Source organism: Myotis brandtii, unplaced genomic scaffold (assembly GCF_000412655.1).
Source record: "Myotis brandtii unplaced genomic scaffold, ASM41265v1 scaffold266, whole genome shotgun sequence".
Taxonomy (NCBI): Eukaryota; Metazoa; Chordata; class Mammalia; order Chiroptera; family Vespertilionidae; genus Myotis; species Myotis brandtii.
In genome coordinates, this window is record NW_005360124.1 from 2,192,854 (window position 1) to 2,205,997 (window position 13,144).

General features: G+C 39.1%; 1 pseudogene; it reads left to right on the forward strand.

The window, feature by feature from the left end:
- Nucleotides 1-584: 584 nt before the first annotated feature.
- LOC102259597 lies at nucleotides 585-874 on the forward strand (annotated as a pseudogene).
- Nucleotides 875-13,144: the final 12,270 nt, after the last annotated feature.

Below are 13,144 nucleotides of genomic sequence, written 5' to 3' on the forward strand. Positions count from 1 at the left end.
TTGAAGAGGAATAAATGATATATTATCCTCCAACATAAGAGTTAAAGCTGTCTTTTTCTGAACATGGGACTAATACATGTTAAACTAAGAATAAAATCACACAGCTAAAAGAAGACTCACTATGCGATGTAAAAACCAAGGCCTTCCTTTTACCTTATTCCATAAAAATCTGCCAAGAGGGCTATCCCTCCCATATTCTGTTGTTCTGCCTTCTGAGCATTTATGTAAATCCCTTTGATGCTGACCTAGTGAACATGGTGACATGATGAAAATCTATTACCCATTTATCTCGCCATACATTATTTTGTAACCATGGCACCTACTTTTCAAAAGACATCTGATTTATAACAAGTTTCTCAGGTGATTCTGATGTGCAAAGAAGTTTAAGAATCACTACTGGAGACAATAGGGAAGGATTGGGAGAAAGAAAGTGCCATGATAGAGATGTTTGATGAAGATTCACCTAGTAGAGTACAAGATGGAGCAGAGCATGGAGAAACGGGAGGTTGAGGGATATAGAACAAAAGATGCTGCATTTTTCCATTAAGAATAGTATGAAGGGGCCGAGGTCCCTCAAGCTAAAGATGGCGGCTTTAGCAGCGAGGTCCACTATGGCTCTCCGGGCCAATACTGGTTGGCCCGTTGCCTTTGTCAGAAAAATTCCCTGGACCACCTCCTCGAGTGAACTGAGAGAACACTTTGCACATTTTGGCCATATATGAAAGTGCACTGTACCTTTTGACAGAGATTGGCTTTCACAGAAGTATGAGTTGGATTCACTTTTCTTCAGAAGAAGAACTTCAGAATGCACTACAACATGACAGTCATGCTATTGATGGAGTAAAACTCCATATTCAAGCTTAGAGACCAAAAGTTTTGCAAGGGGGCCAAACATCTGATGAAGAGAAATATTTTTAAGACTATTACTATCGCCGAAACCGGTTTGGCTCAGTGGATAGAGCGTCGGCCTGCGGACTGAAGGGTCCCAGGTTCGATTCCGGTCAAGGGCATGTACCTGGGTTGCGGGCACATCCCCAGTAGGAGATGTGCAGGAGGCAGCTGATCGATGTTTCTCTCTCATCGATGTTTCTAACTCTCTATCTCTCTCCCTTCCTCTCTGTAAAAAATCAATAAAATATTTTTTAAAAAAGACTATTACTATCTATTACAAGAACAAAACTGAAAACAAAACAAAACAAAGAATAGTATGATAAAAAAAAAATACATAAAGTAAAAAAAAAAAAAAGAATAGTATGAAGGGAAAGGAAGGAAAGAATAGTATGATAAAAAAAATACATAAAGTAAAAAAAAAAAAAAAAAAAAAAAAAAAAAAAAAAAAAAAAAAAGAATAGTATGAAGGGAAAGGAAGGGTTGGGCATGGAAAACAATGAGCAAGAGGAATCACCAAACTTGGTGACTGAGTGTTTGCCAGGGAAGAAGAAGACAAGGAGTGAAAATAACTTCAATATTTCTAATTTAAGGAACTGGAATAATAATAATAACAGCTAACGTGTATAATCACTGTGGCCTGGCTGCCTCAACAACCATGCCCAACCCTCTTCTTTTTTGCTCGTTTTCCCTCACAGATGTTAGAAAACTGGATAGTCACTTTCTCAGCCTCTTTCACATACAAGATTGGACATGTGACTTAGTCCTGATGATCAGATGTAGGGAGAATTCCTTTGAGAGGCTCTGGATGAAAGGGACAGTTGATGCTGGCCCTGCCCGTCTCCCTTCTTCCTGCCTTGAATGTGAATGTGATGCCTGGGGCTGCCATAGCCTGGTGACCATAATGTGATAACCATGAAGATGAAAAGCCAACATGCTAAAGATGGCATAGGGGAAAGACACCAAGAGATGGGGGTTTTGGTGGCACCACTGAACTCCCGGAACTACCCACTCCAAACTTTTAGTCATGTAGGATAATTGCATGTGTTTATTGCCTACCCTACTGTTAACTGGTGTCCTGTTACTTGCAGACTACTACAACCAAACTCATATGAACACTGACTACATGCCAGGCACTGGTCTAAGCAATTTAACTCAACTTGATAAGGGAGTGTTATTATCCCCATTATACAGATGAGGTAATTAGGGCAACAAGCAGTCAAATAACTTGCCCAAGGCCACACACCTAGTAAGTAGCAAAGCAGGGATTTGAAACCAGGCAGTCAGCCTCCCAAGCCCTCATTCTTAACCACTACATATCCAACCTCTCAGTAACAGTAACGGTGATGGCATTAATAGAAGTAAGGAGGTCTGAAACTAAAAGTTCCAAATTCTTTTCGTCTATGTACCCTGTATAATAGACATTTTCCAATGCACCAGAGCATTTATAATCTTATGTTGGATATGTAATACTTTCAACAACAAAAAAGAATTTAAATTTAAAAATAAAAAAAATCTTATGTTGTAAGAATTAAATTGTCTCCAATTTCTAGGACCATATGAATATCAACCTTTCAGAGTTGGTGATAGGTTCATAGATGTATCTTTTTCAAATATGTGACCTCTCAGTTCTCCCAGGCAGGCAAATCTGTTATGCACAGGTTGCTCTTTTGTCCTGGTTGTCAGACTTGCATGAGAAGTGTGGCAGTGTCATGGGTATCAATAGAATATCCCAGCTGACCTTTGTTAGGCCTTTGAGAAAAGATGGACAACAAAAACAAAATAAAAATTGGCACGTGCAAAGGTACCTTCAGTGATTAACAACAATTCTCTTTAGACACTTTGTGATTTTATTCAAGGCAGACCAGAAATTGACTTGCTTGAGTGAGATAATGTGTGAAAGCATTAAAGGCACTCAGTACCAGGCCAGTGCTCAATAAACACCAGTGCTCTTATTACCATTACTTTTATTATTTGGAAGGATTGTCGCCTATTTCCTCCTCCTCTCACTTTGGTCCTCATGAGCATCTTTTACTCTGAACCTCAATGGTATGAAGGGTATATATATTCATCCTCTTTTCTGAGGACTGGCTGCCCTGATGATGAAGGTGATAGGACACAGTCAGCAGCCCTGGAAGCCTTACTCCAAATTCCAAGGAATTTTGCTGGGTCAGCACAGCCTTGCAAACTGGCAGCTGACTGAAAGATTGAGGTCATGTTCTGAATGAGCCTACCCTAGGGAATTGCTATGCAGAGCCAACACTCTTCCCTGGCAGTAAGGAGTGAAGAGCAGCCCTGAACCCCACTTCCCAACATTTCTTTAAATGGTGTACTCATAGCCAGAATTTAAATGCTGCATGCACAGAGGAGCTGGGGTTGCTACATATATAGTTCTGTTCAACTCACCCTGTAGAATCCAGGTATTTGGTCAGAATGTTTTGTCCTTTCCCTGGTTATGAAGTTCCGTTCTGATCTGGACATGCTGATCTCCATCACAAATCACAGATGACATTGGAACAATTTCACTGTCATTAAGTGCTTAAATGATGTTTACAATCCCTTAAGCAGCTAGAGTACACATACTAACGTCTTAATTTATAATCCTGTTGCCAAAGCACTTCTCTTAGAATTTAGTTTAATACTTCTTTAGTTTCACACTCCAAGTTCAATCATTACAATTAATTCCAATCTCCCTAATCAAGGATGCATGTCTTTATTAGTCTCCCTAAAAAGCATAGAGGTTACAAATGGATGGGTTTCATTACTGCTCATGATTGTGGTCAGTTGTCTGGGACCATCTCCCTCTGGGAGGCTGTTTGAAAGCTAAACTTCATTTAGCTGCTAACAATACACACACAAAAGACAAAAAATAATACACGTCAATTTTATTACAGATATAAGAATGAGACAGGCTGAATCACCATTGAAGGGGCCAGTAGTCCAAGACCACTCATGCCTCATGATTGGCAGCTGCAAAGGGCTCCCTCCTCCAAACCCCTTGGCAAGAGGACAAGGGATCAGAATATCCGCATGCTGCCTTGGAGAAGTGACTCACCCAGCATGAGTGGCCAGATCTGATCTATTTAAAAGCAGAGACGGGGAAGTAGCTAGTAAGTCCTCTCACAATTCTGCAAAAGTTTATTTTTCCTCCCAAAAGAGAATAAAAGAGAAGTGAATTCCCTCCTAGACCTCAGACTCCTTGAGAATACAAACCTAGTGGAATACCTGGCACACAATAGGAGATTAATACATGTTTGCTGGAACTAAAATTAACTGTCCTATCATTGAATGTGCATAACTACTGTTGTTCCCATTTTATTTTGAAGAAATTGAGAAAGATCAGTTCGGTAACTTGATAAAAAGGAATAAAGCCAGGACTCAAGTTCAGGCCATTCTGTCTCCAAAGTTATAAGGTTCTTTCCATTAAGTCATGCTGCTACAAACCACCTGCTACTAAATGAAGAAAAACCCTTCCGCGTTTTTTTTTCTAATTACAAAATTGACAAGACTATTCTATATGTGTAAAATGCCCTTCTATTCCCATCTCCTTATTCTCTGCAGATAATCTTGTTTATTCCTTTAATCAAAATGTGGAGATGATTCTGCATCAACACCACTTCTTTGCCTCTTCCCCACCCTCCCTTTCTTCACTACTGTCACTGAGAAAGAGGTTCTGGGTGACAGATTTTCCCACCCTAGAACCCTGGCCCAATTTGTCCATAACCTCGCAGAGGCTCCAGCCCTGGTGAACACTGCTGTGACTTACTTGAAGTCTCACTGGCCCCATTTTGGCACTATATTGTCAGAGTTGAGCTGGTTCCTCTGATCCCTGCTGAGATCGCCACAAGCTATTCAAGCTGTAATTAGTGCTCAAACTAGCAGCTTCTAACAGCTCAGTTAAGAAAGCTGTGCTGAATGGTTTGGAAGTGTGGATGTGGTTTTGGGGGGTGTTTTTAATATATATATTTTTTTCTATTGATTTCAGAGAGGAAGGGAGAGAAACATCAATGATGATAGAGAACCATCAATCAGCTGCCTCCTGTACACCCCCCAATAGGGACTGAGTCTGAATACCAGGCATGTGCCCTGACTGGGAACTGAACTGTAACCTCCTGGTTCATAGGTCGATGCTCAACCACTGAGCATGCAGGCCGGGCTGGAATAAAGGAATAAAGGTTTTATATTGCTAGATCAAAGGCAAGCACCGCATCATTGGCTGTGTTTAAAAGGCAGTTTAGAAACCAATCTTTAACATTTGATTATATTTGGTTTATTAGTTTAGTGCTCTTGGACCATGTGTGAACAGACTGCTATCTTAATAAAATATGTGTCAAAATCAATTTTTTCTCTATCAAACACTAAATAGAATGTAACAATTTCTCATAGTATTTTTTTTTAATTAAATCTTTATTGTTCAGGTTACATTTGTTCCTCTTTTTTTCCCCCCCATAACTCCCCTCCTCCCAGTTCCCACCCCACCCTCCGCCCTCACTCCCCACCCACTGTCCTCATCCATAGGTGCACGATTTTTTGATACATGAAGACAGCTCTAAATGTTTATCTTTGCTTAGCTTGAAACTAGAAAGGATATGTACATGTAAAATGAGGGTAACATTTAAATTTAAATGTTTAAAATATATGATAAGCTTTATTTCCAGAAAAGTTGAGCAAAAGCCTTAAAAAAAGGTGAACATGATGTTGGAGAAATAGTAATACCATGTGCCAGTGATGTAATTAAATCATGTCAGCAGTTATCTATAATAATAAAAGCATAATATGCTAATTAGACCGGACATCCTTCCGGACGACTTTCCGGATGAAGCCGGGGCTGCGAGGGAAGCCCGGGTCCCTGGTGCCAGAGGGAAGCCAGTGCCAGCAGCCAGGGCCTACTCTTGCACGAATTTCATGCATCAGGCCTCTAGTAAAGAATGAAATTTGGACTGTATCTCTTTGCTAAAATCACAGATCCTTTTGATAACAGCTATGCCTATGGTGTTAAGGTACTTCTTGCCAACTTGAATATTGCCTCATGAGAGAATAGCTGGGTGGTATCCTAAATATGTATCTTTGGAAAATCTTTAACAGTAGGACGGAATGAATGAGAGCCAGTAATTTCTCCAGTTTTATGATTTTTAGAATCTATCTTTGTGAAATAAAATTAATATCCTACATATATTTAAACAGGGTTATAATTTTGTACCATCCATGGGTCTAAACAGCATATTATGTCCTGAAATAAAAAGAAGTGGTTGATATAAAAAAGTTTTTAATAAGTGACCCTTCTCTATTTCATGACAAAACCCCCCTCAGTGGCCCTCATTCTCATCCATTCTCTAGGGCCTTACTCCATCAGTAATTCCCCCAACCTGGCTACATTTCATTACATGCTCATTCTTTCTTCTGTGACCTCTTCCTGCCAATGTAATAAGTATTTAAAAGTGCTTCCCATCTTAAAATCACACACACAGACACCACCTCCACCACCAAGCTACTCTTTGAACTGTATTTCTGTTCCTCCCTCCTTCCCTTCACTACCAAGTTTCTTTCTCATGGTCTCCATTTCCTCACCATCTAATCATGTGCAAAAAAATCTCTTTTGATAATTACTAAAGGATTAAATTCAACAGCTTTTTCTCAGTTCTCATCCTCCTCAGACTCTACAGCAAGTCACTGTCAACAAGTTTTCATATTATCTTCTCTCGTGATTTTTTTTTATAATGCTGTTCACTCTCAGATCTACCTCTCATTCTGATTCCTCTTTATCCTTCTGACTCCAAATGTAAGTATTCACTTTGGTTATGTCCACAGTCCATTTCTCTTCTCTCTACATTCTCTCCTTTGGGAATTTTACTCAATCTTTTCTACCAATCTTTTGTACATACCTATTCATTATCATAAAGAGAAGGTACAGCCCAACTTAATCCTAACTGACACATAGCATATAGCCCCCCCACAAAAAAAAAGATTGCTCATGTGCACCAAGACATGTAGAAGGATGTTCACAGTAACATTTGTAAAAGCAAAACACTGGAAACAACCTGAATGTCCATGGATACATAGAATGTAGTCTTTTCCCTCAATGAAATATTATGCAGCAAAATTAGTAAACTATAGCTACGTGCATTAACATGGATGAAATTCAGAAATGCAATGTTGGGGATGCAGTGGCGGTAGCACAAAATAGAACGGTATATATCATATGATTCCATCTATATAAAGTTATAAAACATTAACATTAAACAACATATCATTTACATACAGAGTGGTAAAGTTAAAGAGAAAAGCAAGAAAATGTTAAATACAAACTTCAGAATATTGGTTCCTTCTGAAGGAGGGAAATGGAACTGGGAAGGAGCACTCTGGGGGATTATAAAGTACTGGGCACATTTTAGTTCTTAAGCTATGAGTGGGCCACCAATATTTGTTGTACCATAGTTGTTGTTTTTGGTTTTTTTTTAATCTTCACCCAAGGGTATATTCATTGATTTCAGAGAGAGGTGAAGAGGGGTGGGTTGGAGAAACATCGATTTGAGAGAGAAACATCTATTAGTTGCCTCCTGTGTGCACCCCGACCAGGAATCGAACCTGCAACATAGGTATGTGCCCTGACTGGGAATCAAAACTGCAGCCTTTTTGGTGTACAACACAATGCTCCAATGGAGCCATCTGGCCAGGGCTGTACCATCATTCTTTAAACTTACAAATGTAGTTAAACTATTCATTATTCAATGAAAACAAATTTCAGAAAAGATATAACAATAGGTATGTTAATCAGTCTGAAAATCCTAGTTTTCATTTTTTATTTTCATAATCACGTGGAATGCAAGTAAAACAGGCCTGTACTCAATATAAGGGATCTATTTTTATGGGCCTCCAACTCACCACTTGCTTGTTCTATGAGGGTTTTAGAAAACTGAAACAAGAGTAGCAAGAGCATTGATTTGCCAGGCATGACAGGTACTCAGCAGCTTTATGCGGTCCCAGGCAGTGACACACAACACCCAATAGAAGTGGGAAGGCTAGATTGTCACACTACTCTTAAAGATGCCAAAAATCCAGTTTGAATTACCTTCTCACCAAAGTGAATGTCCATCCTTCTCTACGTCTGTGTTCACCTTCACAGCCTATCACTGCTAGTCTGCAACTGCCCTGCTCCAGGACCCTCAGCAGTGACCTTCAGCATGCTGGATCAATAATGGCCATAACTCCATATGCTGGGGGCTACACTGTGCCAAGCACTACTGTCTCATTCAGCCCCTCGATACCCCTCAGGGGTAGCAAGTATTAACTCCATTTTATATAATAAAACAGACTCAGGGAAGATAAACATCTAAAGTTTGTCTACAATCAGTTACAGCAAGTATTGGAGGCAGGATTCAAGTCCAGGGATGTCTGACTTCAAGTGCTAACATCTCACCTGGCATCCAGCAATCTTCATCACAGGACTTCCCCCTTCTAAGCAATTTCCTAATGAATCCTCCTCGCCAATGAGGCAGCCAAGTCTCCTTAACATCTCCTGAAAAAGTCAGGTTCAAAATGTGTCCATGTCTTTTCTTATGTTATTCCCCTGCTACAAAACATTCTCTCCTCCTTTCCTCTACTTGTCCAAAGACTATCCAAATACCAAACACTTCTTTCAGACTTCCATTTGGGACTGGTCTCCTTCTGAAGCCCTCCTGAACCAACCCAAATCCAGAATGGTCTCCCTTTGTCAGAATCTTTTTTGTCTTCTAGTGGTTTTATTAACTAGGCTATAAGTGACATAAGAGGCAAGATACTATCTTCTTCTATGGCATTTTGTTTTGCTTTACTTGGGCCTCTCCATATACACACACCCAGTAACTGCAATATAAAAAAACTAATGATTCAGGCACTGCACAGACATAACTATAATTCCCACAGCGGTAGTTCCAAGGAGATTCCAAATCTCCATCTGGACTTGTTAAACCTGCAGATGCCAGGCTCCATTCCAGGGATCTGGTGAGTCAGAATCTCCCATGGTAAACAGTAAGAGAACTGGGTATCTATATGTTTTACACACCTTAAGTGCACCCTCAGGTGAATACCTTGTTTTGTTGCAGTTCAGGACCATGTCCATTCAGATAAATACATAAGGGACAGCTATAGAAAAAAAAGTGAACCAAAATTGTAAAACAAAAAAGAAAGAAAAAACATGTACTTATAAGGCCTACCTATTGCAATGAGGCAGAGAAATATCTCTAAGAAAGTGACTTTTAAATATAAATATGAAGCATAAGTAGAAACTATCTAAATTTTAAAATGGGAGAGGAGAAAGCTTTCCAAACAGAGGGAACAGCATGTGAAAACACCCCTAACACAAGAAGGAAAAGAGTACATTTAATAGCACAAATATTGTCAAATCATGGTTGCAAACATAGGTTGGCTACGGATACAAGAATTTGACAAAAATGAGCCCTGACCGGTTCGGCTCAGTGGATAGAGCGTCGGCCTATGGACTGAGGGGTCCCGGGTTCGATTCCAGTCAAGGGCATGTACCTTGGTTGCGGGCACATCCCCAGTAGGGGGTGTGCAGGAGGCAGCTGATCGATGTTTCTCTCTCATCGATGTTTCTAACTCTCTATCCCTGTCCCTTCCTCTCTGTAAAAAATCAATAAACTATATTTTTTTTAAAAGAATTTGACAAAAATGAGTATCCTGGGAGAATCAATTGGCTATATGTAATTTATAAGACTGTTTTATATTTTATTATAATTTATAAATTGTGTGCTACACATCCTTTGTCAAAAAAATATACTAGTATATATATATATACTGAGTGGCCAGATTATTATGAGATTATTATGTATATCCCACGTTCAAAGGCTGTTAAATCGCGTTGTTTACCCATATCTTCAGGAAAAAATCACTTCTACTGTCATGGTAAACCTGCTTCCCTATCTATAATGGTCTGGCCCTCTAGCAACTTCAACACGAAATTATAGGTAATTTGCCTACAAACATCAGGTGGTCATAATAATCTGGCCATTCAGTGTATATATCCTATATAATAAAAGCCTAATATGCTAAATGTCTTGTCAACCATTCAACCAATCAAAGCGTAATATGCTAATATGCTAAGGCCACTCAACCACTCACTATGATGTATACTGACAACCAGGGGGCAGACAGTTGACTGGTAGACCAGTCGCTATGATGTGCACTGACCACCAGGGGGCAGATGCTCCGACTGGTAGGTTAGCTCGCTGCTGGGGTCCAGTTGATCGGGACTGAGCGAGATGGGCCGGACATGCCCTGGAGCCCTCCTGAGGTCCTCCCCAGCTGGCCAACCTCCCACATCCCTCCCCGGCCCTGATTGTGCACTGGTGGGGTCCTTCGGCCTGGCCTGTGCCCTCTCGCAATTCAGGTCCCCTCGGGGGATGTCGGAGAACAGGTTTCAGCCCGATCCCACAGGCCAGGCCAAAACATTTACTAGCACACCACTATAAGGAGCCCAGTGGCAGTTTGAGGCTTTAAAAAGGGAGTTCGATTCCATTTTAACCTGGCTTCAGGAACATTCTCTTTTGAATGGCTCAAGTATTGGGACACAGAACTCATAGAAAAGGAAACATAACTCAATATGCTATTTGACTCTGCATGAACATTATTTAAATCTACTAGTACATAAGCTTTTATGAATTTTAAGTTTAAACTTTTATCTGTTAAAATCCATCCTCTACCTTCTGAACTAGCCAAACAAATATACAGGAAAATTGTAAATGGCCTACAATCCTAATTTTGATTTATTACTTCCATGTGAGAACACAGCAAAATTTGGTATCAGAATGATAATAGTGATTAATTGTGCAAGACATTTACAGACTGTTTCATTTGAGCCTCACAAAAACTACAGGTTATGAATCATCACCCCTACTTTACTAGTGAGAAATCAGTTTTGGCTCAAAGAAATTAGGCAATTGTCAAGGATGTATGCTCTAACACTACCACTTCAAAACCCAAAGTTCATCCTGTGACACTGGTTCAGACTTGGCCTCTTCCAAATGACTGTATGCACCATTTATTAGCACTTGATCACCATCAGTGAACAACCTTATTAAGGATTAAAAATTGAGCCTAATTACTATAATTCATATTGAGATATAAAAGCATTTTATTTTATTTTTTATTTTTTTTAAATATATTTTATTGATCTTTTACAGAGAGGAAGGGAGAGGGAGAGGGATACAGAGTTAGAAACATCGATGAGAGAGAAACATCGATTCAGCTGCCTCTTGCACGCCCCCTTGAGTAAATAATTTGATAACATTTAACAATGTTCACATGTAAAATCACCAGGAACAATCTGTCAATTTATTATTTCTTGGAGGTAAAAATTAAATAAATGTGGGGTTATGTAGCTAGCTGTGTTTCAATTAGCATTGAGGTCCCATAAAAGTGACATAAAGAACCAGGCCATCATGGAAAAGTAATGTCACATACATATTTAAAGTTGATTTATATTGAGTAGTCTTTTTAATGTACTGTGGGTCTACTGCCCTAAATCTTAAAGCTACAATGAATACTAACCAAATGAATTCACATGTAACGAAAAATACCAAACTTATTTATGGGATAATCATCTATTTTCCACTCCTAATTATTAGAGACTGATCTGAAAACTTGGTGTCTTATTGTTCATCCCAATTTTAAAAAATATTTAAGACCACCATCAAGGAAGATAATTCACAAAAGAATACTAATAAATGATCAGATTAACAAAGACCTTTTTTATGATAATACCCTGTATAAGTATTTGAGGGGTTGAGAAATGACACACTCTTAAAAAAAACTCCAGATAGAAACATGAATGGGAAGAACTTTTAAAAAAAGTAATACTCCACACCTATGTGACTAAACACAAGCTGCAATTAAAAAATAAATAAATTAAATTAAATTAAATTTAAAAAGTAATAATAGCTACCATTGAGTACTTACCATGTGTAAGGCACTGGACTAAGTGCTTTTAATATTTTCACATTATCTCCACTTTATGGATAAGAAAACTAATGCTCAAAAAGTTAAGCAATATGCCCAAAGACTACAGAACTAGTGTAAAAAATAATAACAGAGCTAGAAGACAATTTGGCAACAAGTATCAAAAGTCTTTTTAAAATGTGCATATTTTTAGAGCCAGCAATTCTTGGAGTTTATAATAAACAGAGGCCCTGGCTCGGTGGCTCAGTTGATTGGAGTGTCATCCTGTACACCAAAAGGTTACAGGATCGATTCCCGGTCAGGGCACATACCTAAGTTGCAGGTTCAATCCCCAGTTGGGGCGCACACAAGAGGTAGCCAATCGATGGTTCTTTCTTTCCCTTCCTCTCTCTCTAAAAATCAATTTAAAAAACATATCCTAGCCCTAACTGGTTTGGCTCAGTGGATAGAGCCTCGGCCTGCGGACTCAAGGGTCCCAGGTTCGATTCCAGTCAAGGGCATGTACCTGGGTTGCGGGCACATCCCCAGTGGGAGGTGTGCAAGAGGCAGCTGATTGGTGTTTCTCTCTCATCGATGTTTCTAACTCTCTATCCCTCTCCCTTCCTCTCTGTAAAAAATCAATAAAATATATATATTTTAAAAACATCCTAGGTTGAGGATTAAAAATAATTAAAAGATTAAAAAGTGCTTTAAAAAATATACAATTTGCACGATGACCATTATATTATCCTATATAATAAAAGCCTAATATGCAAACTGTCCCCTTGACTAGGAGTTTGACCGGGGGCGGGGCCAGCCAGCCAACCGCCCACATCCCCTCCCCCTGGCTAGCCCGGCCCACCAGCCCCAATCGGGGCAGGCCAGCCCCGGACCCCACCCGTGCACGAATTCGTGCACTGGGCCTCTAGTTATTTATAAAAATGAGAAGTAGAAACAACCTAAAGGTCCAACAACAGATAAAAGGCTGTTTTCAGTGTACAGTGAATTGATGCAATGGAATTCTATATGGCTATTTAAAATGATGGTATAACGCTATACTTAGTAAAATAGAAAGCTAGTCCCATGTTAAAGGGAAAAAGCAAAATAAAGCAGTGTATATAACTTTTATTAAAAATAATATAGTGTAAAAAAGACAAGAATATATCCCAAAATGTTAATTTGTTATGTATTGTGGTAGAATTTTTAGTGATTTGTTTTCTTTACTCACATATATTTTTAAATATTTTTACAACAAAAATGAAGTACCTATGTAAACATTTATTTAAAATAAGTCTCTTAAGTACAAATTGACAGTTACAAATTA